A 12,167-nucleotide genomic window follows, 5' to 3' on the forward strand; every position below is an offset into this window, starting at 1 on the left:
GGGTTTTCTTCATATTGCACGAGTCTATCCCTCTACATCATGTCATCTTGTTTAAGGCGTTACTTTGTTTTTAACTTACTAGCACATATGCCTGTGCGTTGCTACGGGGAAAAATTGATGTGTCCACTAACACGCCCATGAACGCGGCATGACAACATCCACCGGAAGTAAAAATACCTCACCCACCTGTTTTACTCACTAATAATTGCACAATCATGTTAATCATGTTCAAACTCATCGAGATCAACATGTTGTAGTCTAGTTCAAATTATTCAACCTGACATTAGTTTGAAATAATCAAAATTGACTTTATATCACAACAATCTGCAATAACAACCAATAAACAATAAGCTTTAATAATAAACAATTACAACACAAATACAGTAGCTAGTAATTTCTATCCATCTCTCTAACTGTCTCTTCCCTTTGTACAATATAATGGCATCATCGCACAAATAATGGCAACATCAGTACAAAGGAAAACGAACAAAATTGCTCCAAATCTCAATTACAATCTATGTATTGCCATGTACAAAGTTTCCCCAAGCAGAGCGTAGGTGCCAAAGAAGAATGAGAAGAAGCCCCCCAAAAAAGCAAAAAAAAAAAATACAGCAGAAATAGAACACCACACAGCAGCAGCACACGATCTCGGTCTGAAAAAAGTGTGAGAAAGGAACTATTTACCTGATACAAAAAAAAGACAATTCCCTATTGCCTTAAAAGAAGCTATTGTGGCAATACAGGAGTTTATGGTAACCTCATATAGTCATGTGAAAATCTCAAAGCATCTTTGCTTGAAATACTCTTCAGGTGATTTGCCAAAATTAGGTGTGCCATTATGCTTGGCAAACTCAACAATCCGCTTTCTGTAGTTCATTACCTACTACAGTATTTGGCAAACTGAAAATAATGTGTAGTGGAGGGCACAAGTGTACGTCAAAGGGGATCATAAGCCAAAGTATGTTCAATAAATCACCATAGAAAAGCACAAACCTGAGCGTGCAAACAGAATTGTTGGCGATTGGAATGGGCTTCGATGAAGAAAATTTCCGATCGACAATTTTAGATCACGAGAAATCGCAAATTACTAACAGCTTCCTCCAGGAATCTGACATAAATACAACCCCAAAAGCAGTGATAAATGCTTCCCCCTTGAAGCAGTAAGGACAACTTACCATATCTATATACTTTCTTCTCTTAAGCTCATCTCCAACATAAATTCTCTGAAAATAAATACACCAAAGATGGATTTTTACCTTTCTTGGAACTTTAGCACTCCAAAGCTTCAGCCAACCATTGTGTAATTCTACTGAAGAAGACGTTCCACCTTTTTTATCCATGTTAATAATGAGATCTTCTTGCCTTTTCAGCTTGAACACGGAAGGCCCTGTATGCTTGTAGCAGCTTGGTAGTGACGCAGCTTGGGTGCGGATGTGGAAGGCCTCGACACCACGTTTGGGCATCATGCACACCTCCTTCTAGCGCTCGTCCTCGTCGAGCCCCACCAGCGGCTCCATGGCGTAGATTGTATCTACTGCTGTATCTTTTCGCATGAACAATTCAGTGTACAACGTGTACACACAACACACATCAGCTTGCTTCAGGAGCACATGAGGTCGTGATAGGTAACATAATTACGGTTAGGCAATATGTGTGTCGTTCAGTTCAACAAAATACCAATTTCATTTGGTCAAGTCTTAGATTTTGTTCTAAATAACCAAATTCACTCACGGATGTTCACGACTGTGAGAAGGCAGCCAACATGAGAATCCAAATCACTTGGGTTTGATCTATCATCCATGCCGCGTATGCTAACTCAATGCAGTAACATGGAATGACTCCATCTGCAGTTGCTTGATTTGCCACCATACCAAACTCTCCACCGCTTAGATCGACATAAAGGTGGTGACTGGAGTTTAGAGATTTTTCTTCATGGGAGTTATGCGGATGGACAGAGGAGAGTCTTGTTGTTAATTACGGGACCATACCCGGCGTTCCTACAGATCAGGGTCTCCTTCCACGGCGAGAAGGGCTGCCTCGAGGGCCTGGACTTGTTAGAATAGGCCAGCGACTTGGTGCTCCGGCGGCCTAGATCGGACATGATGAGGATGATGGACACAACCCTTCTTGGTGCTACTGTAAATTCTGTTGGGAAAATGCAATGCATCCCACTTCAGATGGTTCGTTTAGCTCTATAACAGATGGCCCAATATGATTGAATTAATTTATTAGCACTCATCAGTCACTAAATCATGAAAAATAACACTGTTCTTAATAGAGAAGAATAGAATAGAATTACTAACCTCCAGATTCTCAGTGCCATAGCATCACTATATGACCTCGGAAGAAGCAGTAAATTGGCTTGCAGGAAGCAGGCCACGGCCATGAGGTGCAGCACGTACATACACCACCTCATAGCAAACATCCGCCACCCTATGGATTCCTCATCAAATCAAATTATGAACAAACTGTGAGCATCTTTTATCTTAGCCTCATCTCTGAACATAGATGTAACCTGTACTACCTCAGCGTTGTCTTCCTGGTTAGGACAGATCACTGCATGAAACGTCACACATGATTAATCAGTCAAAAAGGACTATCCGAAAAATAAACCAAAACTTGTAGGATTGGCTAATACCTTTCTTTCACCACGCGTGCTTTCCATGAGATAAATCCATATTGTAGCGCAAGAAACAATCACAGGTTTCCAGCTTCTAAGGGCAACATTACCAATGTTTAAGGGATGTAAACCATTAACCATCAACATCCTTGTCTAGGCTAATGCCGCTAAGAATATTTTCCACATCCATATGCTGATTTACACAATATCATCATACAAAAAGAAAGCTTGATGATGCATTATACCAGCAAAACATGGACATAAACAAAGTTGAATCCTGACCAACATATACTGAAAACAAAAACTGAAACCAAATACAACTAAAGTTGCTCGTCTATTACCATCAAAACTAAAATACTTCGTATTATTCAGTTAGATCAAAACCGTTCTCTAGCACATCTCAAATGAAATATTTTGCTAATTCATGAATCAATCCACATGCATTATCCATCACATTAGTAAGTAGCATATATACATGTCATTTTGTAGCTGAGAATAAATTAGAGAGAGATGTTTTCGGTGCATCAAAAGAGGAACTTTTGGTGGCTGCTCTCCATCAAATATCAATGGAATCTCAATACTAATTAGAGAAGGGAGAGGAACTTACAGTGGCTGCTCTGCATCAAATGTGTCAATGCAGCACATGTTTTTCCTCTTACCTAGGCCTTGTCCCATCGGCTGTCGTCCAGCAGCAGCAGTAGCACCACCGGAGCAAGCTACCACCGGGGCTCCAACCCAGCCCCGCAGGATCCCGCCGCCCCTTCCTGAAGTCTCCTTCCTTTCCTTCTTCCTCCCGGCTCTCTCTCATCTCTCTCTCTCTCTCTCTGACCGTACTCAAGAGAGCTGTTGCAGGAGACGGGCACCACCAGAACTTTCACGCCGCTTCTCGCGTCCTCTCCTCCCCTCTGTCCCTCACAGGTGCAGGGCCACCGTATCCTGGAGAGACTCCGCCAGAGCTCCCCATCTCGGTCGGAACCGGTGAGGAACGCCGCCGCCATGAACTTGGAGTTCAAGCCCCGCCGCCTGACCTCCTCCCGCGCTTCGTAGATCGCCTCCACACCGTCCCCTGAACAGGATCCGGACCTGCCTCGACTCCTCGACCGGATCTGGCCGGAGATCGCCGCCACCGCGCCCAGCGTTGTCTGGATCGTGACCCCATCTCGCTCGGAACAGATGTTGATGGACTGCGGGCTGATTATGTAAAATATGAGATGTTTTTCTTAAAAACATGCCGAACGAAACGTCTTTCACTTAATCGTGGACTGCGGGCTGATTATGTAAAATATGAGGTGTTTTTCTGAAAAACATGCCGAACGAAACGTTTTTCACTTAACCGTGGACTGCGGGTTGTATTACCCTAAATCACAGACACGTTTTTGAAAAAACGCCGCGATGGTAAACCCAAAGACTCAATCCGTGCTTTATTATTATTACTAGCACATATGCCCGTGCGTTGCAACGGGGAAAACAAATCCTCGCATGGTCCAAGCAACCCACCCGGGTTATCGCACTCGTTGCCACTCGTGGTCACATTGTCCACCTTTCACGACGAGCATGAATCACAGGCGATGAGTTTGACCATCACATTCTAGCACGCTGGTTCCGCAAACTCCTCCTGTTTGTCACAACAAAATAAATTATCCTCACACTCTTCTAAAAGAACAGAACACATCTAAACCGGTAAATATCTACCTGAAGAATTGTTACAATGAAATTATGCCATGCCTTTATGGTAGAAAATTTTTGGTTAAATTGAGACATAAATAAAAAAATATTCTGTAAGCTAGTTAAATGGGGGAAAGTATCCCACACCCTCCTAAAATACAACAACTATCTAAAAGAATAAATGCCTGCCTAAAAAATGTTACAATGAACAAGACATATTATGTCATGCCTACTTTTATCCATGAAATTAGAAATATGAATATGAGTCAGGGGAATCATAGTGGGTACAATATGAATTTTATCACGTTTGCAGTGAAAGCTTAAAAATTGACAGCAATGTCCACCTATGAGTATTTAAACTTTAGCTATTTGATCCTAATGTAATACATCACTGTAACTTGAGTAATCACACAAACACCAACCATGTGTTGTGAGCTGATAAATGAAAGCAGGAGGAAGCTGCTCACATAGATGTCCAAAAGTGAAACACAGACCACTAGTCTTTTCGCCAATATAGCCATCTTCTGATGCCAGGAGTGCTTGTAGCCATAACAAAACAAAACTGATGATTCACTCAGTAGCAAAAGAAGAAATATTTGGTCGTTGAGAAACAGAGGGATTTGCTCACCGTGCACATTGTGCGTAGGCTAGCTCCTGCTAATGCCATGTCCTTCATTAATTACATCGGACAGATTGGTAACCAAGATCGATTTATCAGATTCCGTTCCATTAGGCCACGGAAATATAGTCTCCGCAAGCCTTTCATTTGCACAAAAATAAGGAAAGTACAAATGCTTATTTCACTCCTTTGTTGACATCTACCGGACTCCTTTTATCCAAATGCAGAATCCTGCATGTATGACAGGATGTTGTCGTCCGTTTTCCTGCTGCCGCGGCTAGAGCCTGCTGCCTGCGAAGTGGTGCCATCCAGAAATCAAGATCGTACCAAAAAAAGAATACACCTCGGATAAAAAATTGTGAGAGCTCTGCTTTGTTCTGCATCTGCATACCTGGTGTGTGCTCATACAGCCACGCAGCCTCCATCACGCCACCAACTGCTGCCGGCTTCTTTGCCATAAGGCAAATAAGTCGTTGTATTTGGTCTTCGTATTATTTTTATTCTTTCGTCGAGCGAACAGCGCGGCCGCCAAGAACCCGCTGGCGCCGGAATCTGCCGCCATGTCGAAGTAGTCCGCGACGCGGGCCTCGGGGTTCCCGGACAGCTCCTACAGCGGTGCTCGAGCCTGACCAGCACGGCCGCGGCGAGCGTCCCCCGTCGATGGAGAGCACGCGCACACGCCCGGCTGAGCACGCCCCTGTCGGCTCCAGCGCCTGCGGACGAAGTTGGACTCGAGGATGGAGAAGATCTCCTTGCTGAGCCGGTCCAAGCCACCCCCACCGACTGCCTCCCTCACCTTGTGCCCCCTTCTCCTTCTCCTTTCCTCGCTCCCTCACGCCCTGTCTCTTTCTTCTCTGGATCAGCAGGGCGCCGTCGCCACCGGAGCAAGACGCTGCTCCCGTCGCCAGATCCATCGACGTCGCGCCCGGATGGCTGGCGTGGGACCGGATCGAGCATCGCGCGGGGCGCCTCCTGGCGGCTGGGATCGGAGGCGAGGGAGAGAGGAGCGCCTGTTCGAGTGTGTGTTTTCGTGTTTTTTTCTCACTTTAAAAAGGACCACGGATTGAATACCGTAAACTATATGAATTTATTTGCAAAGTTCCTGAACGAAATGTTTTCCACACACAGCGCACCACACACACGCGAGCCAGGCATGCATGTACGTAGCGGCAGGCAAACGCACGCAGGCAAGGAGTGCTGGTCATCCGGCGCTATATTTTTAATGAGTAAACCAACATGAAAAGGCTGATTAGAAGCCCACTTGACCCTATGTATTGTGCAGCTTGACGTGTTGGTCTTTTTGGGATCGGAAGAGTGCTAGACTGACCGTGGATGAGGCCCAAAAGAGCGTAGGGCAGGCCTAATACACATCATATACGGCAGGGAATAAACAGAGGAAGCTTTTGTTTACGTGCGGACTCCAAATTAGTATCACCTCGTTTATATTACGATTTTGTCTATACAAATTATAAAAACGTATTATGACATGAGAAGAAAGCGTATTGTGACGGTGAACCCACAGAGTCAATCCGTGCTTTATTATTAGGGATAGATTAGCAAAAGAGCCCGTGCGTTGCAACGGGAGAAAAAAAATACCACACACCTCAAATTAGTAGGTAATATTTTTTTGTCATGACTTTAAATATTACACACCAAATTAAAAACTATAAACATTCTCAAAAAAATCATTTGAGGTTTCTTTATATTTCATAGCAAATATGCTCGTGCGTTGCAACGTCATAAAAAAAAGTATCCCCGCAAAACGTACAGGCGTTTGGCACATGCACGTTGTAATCGGCTACCTCCGTAAATGGTTCCAGGCTAGTTATCAATCGATACCACAAACAACCCCGCTATAAAGCGATGCGTTACCGCACATCCTCCTTCGACGATCCTCTACTCCTGGACCAGCGATCTTGAGGCTAGCTATGTACTGATCAGCAACGCAAACCTTTTTCTACAATGGGCTTTTGGTTGGGCTGGACTTTTTCTCAAATCTTGGAGTAGGTAGGGTGCAACGGCCGCTACAGTGTCGAATAATCCCACCTCGTAGGAACCAGGCAGGAGACCATATACGAATGACACGGCATGGACGGAAACCAAAGAAAACACGTAATGTAGGACCAACTAAGCGGGACGAAACAAAAATATCACCTCCCTTTAATAGTAGGTATATATATAGATATAGATATAGATATAGATTAGACAAATGCCCATGCGTTGCAACGTGAAAAACAATGTTTATTGTTTCTACTAATCTGCCTGACCAAGGAACCATGTCGTTGAACGATAGTCCCTGATAATGAAAAAAAGGATAGTTCATTTGGTCAGGATATGGGTTATGATTTCAAGTAAATTGATCTGTCTGAACAACTAAGTTTTGATTGTTAGTTCATTCTTTACATTATTTGTTCATTCTTACAATTTAAAACTAAAAGAGAAAAAGGGCAATATCTATAAATATGAAGTAATAGCAGCAAGCAATCTAACATGTAGAATAATAATTGCAGCCGCAAGCAAACCAATCGAGAGAACTATATCCATATGCACATTTTCAACTTCTGCATAATTTTGGCTCCATGTCGACAGTCAAAAATCCTTACTCAACATGAAAGATGAACTATGTATAGATTGCCTCCACCCTATTTATAGAAACATGTGCCAAGAACCTTGCAACATGTGCAAAGTAAATAAATAAATTTCTAGTTCTTTGTTATTCCAGCATAGCAATTCATTGAGGATATCTGAAGACTCTATTAATATTTGGGATATCAGGTCATCAGAGGACCAGCCCCATCATCATGAGGGCCTTTTATTTCCTGCCGACGTGCAGCATGTCGTCGTCTTAATCTTAATTGGCCTGGTTTTTATGTATAGCATCGATTCGTGTCTCTTGTGGACTTCATGGCAATCTCTGCCTACATCCCACATCCGTTATCTCACCACTTAGGTGGTAATCATCCAGCAGCCAATTTTTGGATATGTGCAAATTTTGCACGTATATAAACTGGTATGGTTGGATGTAGAGGGCCGAGGTGGGACTATTCATAATTGGACGAACCCTGTAGACGGCCGAGGTGGGATTATTCATAATTCGACGAACCCTCTTACATAGAACACACAAACATGGGCTACGTCAACTGGTCAAAGCTTTTTACGCTGAGCGGGAGAACCTGAGTTCGACTCCAAGTACCTCCGCTATTTTTGCATCATTTGCCAGCTTAGATGGGCCAAGCTGGGCCAGTGGAAAATAATGTGGTCCGTCTCGGACGACGGACAACGAAAATCTGGATTAATTGCGTGCTTGGAAGATTAGTACCACCTCATTTATATTGTGATTCGTAAAAGCGTATTATGACACGAGAAAAAAGCGTATTGAGACGGTGAACCCATGGAGTCAATCCGTACTTTATTATTAGGGAAAGACTAGTACAAATGCCCGTGCATTGCACCGGGCAATAAATGTGACAGAACTTGCTTCATGGGTCCTTTTTTGTCACTTTATATATCTAATTTAAATAAATTTTGAACGTGAAAATTTCCTTGTTTTTATTAAGACCTAATATTTTCATTAAAAATGTAAAATCTTTTGAAGAGTAGTATAAAACATTATGTAAATCGGCACATTTCTCTATGAAATATTTTTATGTAAATTAATTATTTCTACTTTACATTTTGAAATGTTTTTTTAGTTAGTAGTGCTTTTTGGGGGAATTTTCAAGTGTTTTTAAAAAGTACGAACATATTTAAAGAATAGTTAATGTTTTTTTAGAAATTTGAACATTTCAGAAAAAATATTTTTTAATAGTTTTTAAAAATAATTTTCTTTTGTTTTACATTTGTAAATGTTTATTTGGGAATTTTTAAGTTTACATTTCTAAATGGTTACATTTTGAAGTTTTTTTATATAGTGCAAATATTTTTTTGAAACAAAAATAGTTTGAAACTGTGAACATTTCTAAGCTATATTTACTGTTTCATGTGTTGCAACAGGTTTAAATAAATCTGAGAGTTTGTTTGGTATTCGAGAGTTTACATGTCATGATGAATAATAATAATGTACCAATTAAATTGGTTGTAAGACTCGTAAGAATCCACTTTTTGAAGATCCCATTTTATTCCAAAAGCTTGTAATTTTATTCTCTGCTAACAAAACCTACTCCTTCAAATTGCTCTAAAGAAATTGGATTATGTGTAATAAAAAGTATGATTTCTGGAAAGTTAATAGTTTATAATGCTTGTCACTCTTTTGTTGACACTTTGCATCCTGTAGTAGGAGCACACCCTCCACGGCAACATGACCACTATCCTGGACATTATCATCAGACCTCGATGGGGATCAAGATTAGGGTACATAGAGCTACAGATCCCCCAACCCAGTTGCTGTGCAGGGTGAAACATGACGCGAGCAGAATCGACCGTTGTCCACACTTTATCTACTCTTTGTCCCTCCCTCTCTCCTCCCTATATCACCAAGACATCGATGACATCCAGAGTTGAGGAATATCTTGATGGTCAGCAAGTAATGGTGAGCCCCAAATATTTTCTCCCTTAAGAAATAGAGTAGTATTTCTTTCCAACATTTCATTTAATTTAATTAATAGTATATCTGATAATATATTTGTAAGTTGTGATACACATGAAAATTAAATTATGACAGTAACAAACAACAATAGCAAATACCGGATGCTACATAATCAAGCCCGAAAATATATATAATCGATGCACACACATAATGGGTGTTCAGCCGGAAAAATATATAATCGGTGCACGCACATAGCATCCAGCAGCTTCCGCAGTTCAGTCGGAACTGGCCCGATTATCTGATTGCTCCATGCTTTATCTGATTGCTCCACATAGCATCCAGCAGCTTCCACGTCTCCAATGTATCTATAATTTTTGATTGCTCCATGCTTTATTATCTACTGCATGCCCCTAAGGTCCGGCCTATCCCGCGCCACTTCGTCTGCTCGTGTTGACCTCGAGGAGGCGGCCAACGCCTGTCCCGCGGCCCACCTGCGACGGCCGCGGTGGCGGCGGGGCTGCTGCGGTTGGGGCGGCAGCCCTGTGCCGTGGTAGTGGAGCTCTTCGATGGGTGGCTGCGGGGCCGGCTCGGTTGCTCGCCAGATCTGGCGAGGCATTGATTGACTCCTGGCGGCAGGCCCGTGGCGGAGGCGCAGGAGGTGCACCACCACTCCCGTGCTCCACCACCACCAATGGCCGCCCCTTTTTTTTCTGTATCTTCAGATGGGCTCTTGTAACACCCTCGATGCGACTATAGCTCCCACGTGTCGGGGCACGACTTAGAGACATAATCGCATTGAAGGCATATATCGCAAGTGAGGTAATCTTCACACAACCCATGTAATACATAAGGGAAAGAGATACATAGTTGGCTTACAATCGCCACTTCACACAATTACATGAATAAACATTACATCAATCAAATACACTCATGGTCCGACTACGGAACCAAAATAAAAGAAGCACCCCAAATGCGACACGGTCCCCGATCGACCCCAACTAGGCTCCACTACTGATCAACTAGAACGAAACAACATAAAGAACACGATCTTCATCGAGTTCCTCCTGAGCTTGGTTGCGTCATCTACACGGACTCATCGGCACCTGCAAACTGGTTTTGGAAGTATCTGTGAGCCACGGGGACTCAGCAATCTCGCACCCTCGCGATCAAGACTATTTAAGCTTAGGGGTAAGGTAAAAGGTATGAGGTGGAGCTGCAGCAAGCGACTAGCATATATGGTGGCTAACATACGCAAATGAGAGCGAGGAGAGAAGGCAAAGCACGGTCGATAAAAGTATGATCAAGAAGTGATCCTAAAACAACCTACGTCAAGCATAACTCCAACACCGTGTTCACTTCCCGGACTCCGCCGGAAAGAGACCATCACGGTTACACACGCTGTTGATTCCTTTTAATTAAGGTCAAGTTCAGGTTTTCTACAACCGGACATTAACAAATTCCCATCTGCCCATAACCGCGGGCACGGCTTTCGAAAGTTCAAATCCCTGCAGGGGTGTCCCAACTTAGCCCATGACAAGCTCTCATGGTCAACGAAGGAATAGACCTCCTCCCGAGACATTCCGATCAGACTCGGTATCCCGGTACTACAACACATCCTCGACAATGGTAAAACAAGTCCAGCAAGACCGCCCGATGCGCCGACATCCTGATAGGAGCTGCACATATCTCGTTCTCAGGGCAACACCGGATGAACACTACGTACAGCTAAAACCAGCCCTCAAGTTTCCCCGAGGTGGCGCCGCAAGTGGCTCTAGTTTGGACCAACACTTAGACAAGCACTGGCCCGGGGGGGTTAAAATAAAGATGACCCTCGGGATGCGTGACTCCCAAGGGAAAAGGCTAGGGAGCGAATGGTAAAACCAAGGTTGGGCCTTGCTGGAGGAGTTTTATTCAAAGCGAACTGTCAAGGGGTTCCCATTATAACCCAACCGCGTAAGGAACGCAAAATCCGGGAACATAACACCGATATGACGGAAACTAGGGCGGCAAGAGTGGAACAAAACACCAGGCATAAGGCCGAGCCTTCCACCCTTTACCAAGTATATAGATGCATTAATTAAATAAGATATATCGTGATATCCCAACAAGTAAATAAATGCTCCAACAAGGAACGCCTCCAATCTTCACCTGCAACTAGCAACGCTATAAGAGGGGCTGAGCAAAGCGGTAACATAGCCAATCAACGGTTTGCTAGGACATGGTGGGTTAGAGGTTTGACATGGCAATTTGGGAGGCTGACAATCAAATGGTAGGCATCGTAGCATTGGCATAGCAAAGAGCGAGCAAACTAGCATAGCAAAGATAGTAGTGATTTCGAGGGTATGATCATCTTGCCCGAGATCCCGCAAGGAAGAAGAACGAGTCCATGAAGAAGACAAACGGACGTAGTCGAATGGATCCTCAGAAACTCGACGTTAACGGAACCAACCCGAAGAAGCAACACCGGAAAGAAGCAAACAATCATGGTAAACAACCAACACATCAACATGGCATGATGCACAATCGAGTATGATGCATGTCCGGTTTAATGAAGCATGGCATGGCAAAGTGCACAAGCAATCCTACAAATTAAGTGGAGCTCAACATGCAACTCGTTGCATATTGACAGAACACCACATCAATTATTTAGTTCTCTCTCGTTTATGTACCCCAACAATATTAAATGTTGATTAACATGGCAAGAGGGGAAGCATGATGAAACTATCTAATCTAGGCAA

At 43.4% G+C, this 12,167-nt stretch overlaps 1 long non-coding RNA gene across 3 annotated transcripts; it reads right to left on the minus strand.

Annotated features, from left to right (window-relative positions):
- Positions 1 to 330: 330 nt before the first annotated feature.
- LOC125520757 (uncharacterized) lies at positions 331 to 3,822 on the minus strand. Of its 3 annotated transcripts, none has more exons than XR_007288809.2 (4): positions 2,639 to 3,822; positions 2,525 to 2,556; positions 1,257 to 2,433; positions 331 to 1,108 (listed from the first exon to the last, which is right to left on the minus strand). It is a non-coding gene; the product is annotated as an uncharacterized LOC125520757 (long non-coding RNA). The 3 variants fall into 3 exon arrangements; XR_007288810.2 differs by having other exon boundaries at positions 331 to 900; positions 994 to 2,433; XR_007288807.2 differs by having other exon boundaries at positions 331 to 2,433.
- Positions 3,823 to 12,167: the final 8,345 nt, after the last annotated feature.

The sequence above is a fragment of the Triticum urartu genome, chromosome 7A, assembly GCF_056163025.1.
Source record: "Triticum urartu cultivar PI428250 chromosome 7A, HENAU_Tu73, whole genome shotgun sequence".
NCBI lineage: Eukaryota > Viridiplantae > Streptophyta > Magnoliopsida > Poales > Poaceae > Triticum > Triticum urartu.